Genomic DNA, 6,392 nt, shown 5'->3' with positions numbered 1-6,392 from the left:
CCAGCAGTCTTACCCTCTGATAGTGTCTTTGATGGGCCAACACTGACCTTTGTTGCTGCTAATGGCCCATCCAGATGGCTCTGAAGAGCTGGATTGGCTCTTTAGCATAACTAAATGCAAGGGACTTTGCCATGTTTGGCAAAGTTTAATCAAAACTTGATTATTTCAAGCTTTTACTGAATCCAAGAATTATGGGGAGTCTGCCCCCGCCAATTCATAACAGTATTGTAAAAATACATTTTTTTTAAATATAAGCAAGCTTTAAATTTATCTGCTGCGTGATAAGTTTTGTTTCAATATGGGCTCTTTTTCAGTGTTAGTTTCTCCTTCTCCTCCTTATCTCATACAGTGGTACCTCGGGTTACAGACACTTCAGGTTACAGACGCTTCAGGTTACAGACTCCGCTAACCCAGAAATAGTATCTCGGATTAAGAACTTTGCTTCAGGATGAGAACAGAAATTGGGCGGCAGCGGTGGCGCAGTGGCAGCAGGAGACCCCATTAGCTAAAGTGGTACCTCAGGTTAAGAACAGTTTCAGGTTAAGAATGGACCTCCAGAACGAATTAAGTTATTAACCCGAGGTACCACTGTATAGGCATTTTATTGATTTTTAACGTTATAAAGTTTCACTTTATGTTTAATGGATTTGTTTGTATCTCTTGCATCATATTATTGTTTGTTTTGCTGGACATATTGCCATAGCGGAGAACCTGTGGCCTTCCAGATGTTGTAAGTCTCCAATCCCCATCATCCCTGGCTAGCCTGGCAATGATCAGGGAAAGATGGGAGTTGTAGTATTGTAGGTCACCCACATCTTGCTCCAGGGTGAGCTTACACATCTGGCAATACACATTTCACTGGTTTCAGTGCCTAGTTCTTGGCCAGTTCAAGCAACCTGTACTCCCTCTTGTGCTTGAAGGCCAGAAATATACATATTGTTGTCTGCAGCAAAAATGTTTTGCTCATGGTAACTGTGGTTTATTCAGTGGCAAAGCTCAAATCAAGTTTTTGCCGAACGGGCAGCCAGATATGGCACTCCTAGGTTCCAAGTTGGCATGCTTTACTTCCTTCGTTTTAGGTGAACGTTTGCATGAATGAGTGATGCTGAGATGCTCTGTTGCCTGTGCCCTAAATAAAACTTGGAGCTCCGCCTGCCTCTTCAAAATGCTTGCACAGAAGTGTAGTTTGTCTTTGTTCCTGCCCAGCGATACCACAAATCTGCGGGGGATAGTACTGAAGTTAGTCGCATCATATGTAGAATCCTGCTCCAAGCCGCCTTCTCTCATACTTCCTCCTCCCACCCCCCCACTGTTCATCAGCTGTGAAAAATGTCTCTGTCGCAAGACTTGTGAACGCCATAAATCCCCAGCTGGGATTTGAAGTCCAGCGGGCAAGTCAACCCTGCCCTCGGTAGCAGCAGAAAAGCAGTTCTGTTCCAACAGCTACAAAAACCTACTGGAAGGTCTCCAGCTCTGTCCTCGGCAATTGAGAGAGTCAAAGTGTGAAACCGCTGGGTGCTCTGAAACTTGGAGCCAAAGAAACAGGATCTCTTTTGCTGGAGTCAGCAAAAGCAGGTGCCAGGTGGCATACCCACTAAACAAGAGGTGCCCGGGATGGTATGCTTTTGTAGGACATGACGCAGATAACACTTGAGTCACACCACGCCTGTCCTTGCCTCAGTCTCAATCTTCTAGTCCCCAGTTATTTTTGGTTCTAGTTTCCAAACATTCTTAGCTGGGGAATGGGGTAGGGTAAATACAAGAGCAGAATCAATTTAATTTAATGATTGCTATTCCTGGGCAATTACCTAATTCAGCACCACAAACCCACAGTGAAATTAAATAATAGATCCACCTGTTGACTGTTCAGGGAATTGCCACAAAATGCAGTGGTAACTCGGGTTAAGTACTTCATTCGTTCCAGAGGTCCGTTCTTAACCTGAAACTGTTCTTAACCTGAAGCACCACTTTAGCTAATGGGGCCTCCTGCTGCCGCTGCACCACCACTGCACAATTTCTGTTCTCATCCTGAAGCAAAGTTCTTAACCCGAGGTAATATTTCTGGGTTAGCGGAGTCTGTAACCTGAAGCGTATGTAACCTGAGGCACCACTGTATTCTTCAGTAGTGTCCAGTTAATCCCAGTCCATTTTAAAGAAAGCCACACACGAGCCTGCTGGTTAATATATTAATGACACTGAAGAAACGGTCTTCTAGAGAATGTTCCAAGCCTGCCCAAACAGCCTGGTCCTTACTTGCCCGTGAAAAGAGCAAAGAGAGTTGCCAAACAGTTCTTCTTGAATGGGGAGTGCAGCAACAAAAGCATAACCACATAGTTTGAGGGTGCTCCTGGCTCCAGCATTATCATTTGAAGCCTAGGTGGCCTGGATTGCTGAAGCTCCAGTTCCAGCTACAGCAGTTGTGTACCTCTTCCTGGAAAGAGAGGACTTGGCAACGGTGACCTATGTTTTGGTAACCTCCACACTGGACTATTGCAATAGGTGTGGGAGGCTTAAACAAAAATGACAGTATTGGGGGGAGGAGTTAATTGAAGGAGCTATTATGTCAGCTCATATTCTATTTTTATGTCAGCTCACATTTGTAGTCTGACGTGGCACAGCCCAGACACAGATTTACCACCTGAGTAAGAAGTGGGCCTTGGAGAGGCATCTGAAGAATCCCTGTGTAACATCCCCCATCCATCCCTGTGCTGACCTCTGCTTCCAAACAACATACTTCCTTGTTGAGTCAGATGAAACTGAGGGGGAAATTGCTTCTGGTTCTGAGCAGCTGCTGGATTGCTTTGAGAATGTAAGAAGAGCCAACCAGAGCAGGATGATGGCCTGTCTTGGCCGGTATCCTGTTCTCACAGTGGCCAACCTGTGAGGGAAACCCCAAAAGCAGGATCCAAGCATAAGAGCAATTTCCCCTCCTGCAATTCCCAGCAACTGGTATTCAGAAGGATACTGCCTCCAACCATGAAAGGCAGAGCATAGTCCTCAGGACTAGTAGCTATGCATAGTCTTATTCTCCATGAATCTACCCAGTCTTCTTTTAAAGACATCCAAGATGGTAGCCATCACTGTCCCTTGTAGGAGTGAGTTCCTTACTTCAACTAGGGGCCTCGTATCTACGGGACCACCTCTCCTGGTATGCCCCGCAGAGGACCTTAAGGTCCATGAACAACCATAGTTTAGAGGTCCCGGGCCTTAAGGAAGTCAGACTATCCTCCACCAGGGAAAACATAATAAAACATAAAACATTAAAAAGACTTCCTACAAAGGATTGACTTCAGATGGCTCGGGGGTCAGATAACTCCACACCTTCCAACATTTCTCCAATGAAAATAGGGACACCCGAAGGAAAAGTAGTGATGTATGGAAGTGAGAGCTGGACCATAAAGAAGACTGATTGCCGAAGAATTGATGCTTTTGAATTATGGTCTGGAGGAGACTCTTGAGAGTCCCATGGACTGCAAGAAGATCAAACCTATCCATTCTTAAGGAAATCAGCCCTGAGTGCTCACTGGAAGGACAGATCCTGAAGCTGAGGCTCCAGTACTTTGGCCACCTCATGAGAGGAAAAGACCCTGATGTTGGGAAAGATGGAGGGCACAAGGAGAAGGGGACGACAGAGGACGAGATGGTTGGACAGTGTTCTTGAAGCTACCAGCATGAGTTTGACCAAACTGCGGGAGGCAGTGGAAGACAGGAGTGCCTGGCGTGCTCTGGTCCATGGGGTCACAAAGAGTCGGACACGACTAAACGACTAAACAACAACAACAAGAAGAAGGGAAAGCAGGACATTCTGGGATCGAATCAGAAACGGACGGCTTCTCTAAATCAGGGATGTCCCTGGAAAATAGGGACACTCGGAGGTTCTGCACTTCATCAGAAGCCTTAAAAACTCTACATTATTATTATTATTATTATTATTATTATTATTATTATTATTATTATTATACCCCCAGTTGAAAAAGTGATGAACTACATCACCAAGCATGCCTCAGAAAATGCACCCATGGCTGACTCAGCCCCAAAGTCCCAGGGCAGGTGGAGATGATCACTTGGAAAGTGAGCACTTTCCTCCTTATTGGTGTGGCTACTATTGCCTCTTTTTCACTCCTAGTCCTTCCTTGCTAGATGAATTAATCATGATAAGAGGGAATGAATGAATGAACTGCAATTTGGCTGGTACCTTTGGGATGCATATAAATAAAACGTCGCTGCCAAGTTTAAGGCCAGCCTTGTAACTCGCAGAGCCGCATGCAAGGATCAAACACGTAGCCAGATTGCTGGAACAGAGAGCTTGCTTTGCAAAGGCAGAAGATCAGTTCTGCACGTCCCAGGATCCCGGGTTTGCGCTGCTATCGCTCTTCGCGCGCTATACCCCTGACTCCAGAAAGCTGCCAGCAAACCTCGAACACAAAAACTTCAATTCAAGAGGAGGCCAGGCTGAGCAGGGAACACTCAATGGTTTTATTAAAAGCTGGGAGGAGAGGCATGTGAAATGTGAGGCGCTCTCTGTTCACGTGCCTTGTCATTCCTCACTTAATCAATAAAGGGGAGGGGCTGGGGCGTGACGGCTGAGGATGTGATGACAGGAGAATGTGGACTTTGGAACCCGACTGTGGCAAGACCTGTGGGCGTCCAAAGCCCTTGATTAACAGCAACAACATTCAAGTGTAAAATCGAGCCTACACCTACCAATCATCTAGAGCTGGTCATATCAACATCCTCCTTCTCCTCCTAACAAGGATAGGCAAAATTTGGTTTCTCTCTGTTTCTATCCCCCCCCCCCCAGTCTTAAATTCAGTCCCACACATTTCCACATCAGTTTGTGTTGTTTTTTTTTGGGGGGGGGGAAGCATCTTCATCAAATTTCACAAGCCTGTTAGTGCAACATGCACAGTTTTGCGTAACACACACATTATTCCCCCACCCCCAAGTAGAATGCATTTTGTATTATCACTCATTTACATGCACACCTTGCTCTGGTATGCACATTTTACATGTGTCACTTGGCTGGAGAATTGCATTGAAAAATTCGGAGGTGGTCAAATTTTGAAGCAAGCTTGTATTTTGAAAAAGTGCAGATTTGGAAAGCTTGCCTTTAAATGCAAACGGAATCGGATTTCTCCCCCATCCCTAACCGCTAATCCTAATGACAGGGAAGTCCAATTGATTTCAGTAGGATTTATTTTCAAGCAAGCATGCTTAAGGACTTCACAAGTGTATGAAGCAAGACTGTGGTTTTCAAAGTTATTTACTTTCAGGAAATCATTTTATAGGAAACTACCTTATTGGTCCCGCCAGCTCAGTATTGTTTTCTATGCTGGTGGGCAGTAACTTTCTGCGGTTTCAAACAGGAATCTTGCCCAGTTCTAACTAGAGGTGCTAGTTTTAAGGAATGGACTTGGGATTTTTGAAAACCAGGTGTGTGTTCTGCAAATGTATTATGTCTTTGATGGCTGGGGAACCCCTTGTATTTCAGAAGAGACTGGGGAGTATATTAGGGTGCACACACCCTTGTCTCTTGGGTCTCATGGTTACCCAACATTAGAACAGAATGTGCCCTAAGACACATCCAGCACCACTCTGTGACTGCATTGGGAAAATCAGCAGCATTTCTGTGACATTTCATTGAGAAATGTCAGTTTTCCCCATAGCACAGTTTAAAGATGAATCAGCTAGGTCACAGCTTTCCAAACTTTTCATGTTGGTGACACACTTTTTTGGACATGCATCATTTCGCGATATAGTAACTCAGTTTTACTAGCAAACCGGAGGATAAACTAACCCTTTCCAGCCCAGGAAGAAGCGCAGGGAGTATTAGCGCAACACATCTACACGATGCAGCTGACACACTAACATGTCACGACACAAACTTTGGAAAGCCCTGAGCTAGGCGAATACTGTTCCCATTTTGCAGATACAGAAACCGAGAGCTTTGGTCAAGACCATTCAGAGAATCCATAGATCATATAAGATTCCATGTCCAAACCTGTATCCTGGGCTTTCCTAGAAGTGCTGGGCAGGTAACTACGTAAATATAGCTTTAAAATATTAAAATAATGTTCAGGGGTTGGCAACTAGATTTGCCAGAGGGCAAACTCAAGACAAGGGGCAAGCAGCCGTGTCACTTCCACTTCCCCTATTTACATAATGATGAAATCTACAGACATCCTAAGAAACGTGTGGTGCAAGCTATGTGTTGGTCTAGTGGTTTTCCTTTTCTAATGAAATTACCGTAACTGAAGAAAGTGAAAGGACGGCGAATACACTGGGTGAGGAAAAGGAATCTGTATCAAGGCAATGTGGATTTTGCCAGTGTTGCCTGCAACACTAACCTATGTACTTACGCAAATGAAATGAATTTGCATTACTTGTATTGT

Source organism: Podarcis muralis, chromosome 13 (assembly GCF_964188315.1).
Source record: "Podarcis muralis chromosome 13, rPodMur119.hap1.1, whole genome shotgun sequence".
Lineage (NCBI taxonomy): Eukaryota > Metazoa > Chordata > Lepidosauria > Squamata > Lacertidae > Podarcis > Podarcis muralis.
Note: the sequence above shows the minus strand (reverse complement) of the source record.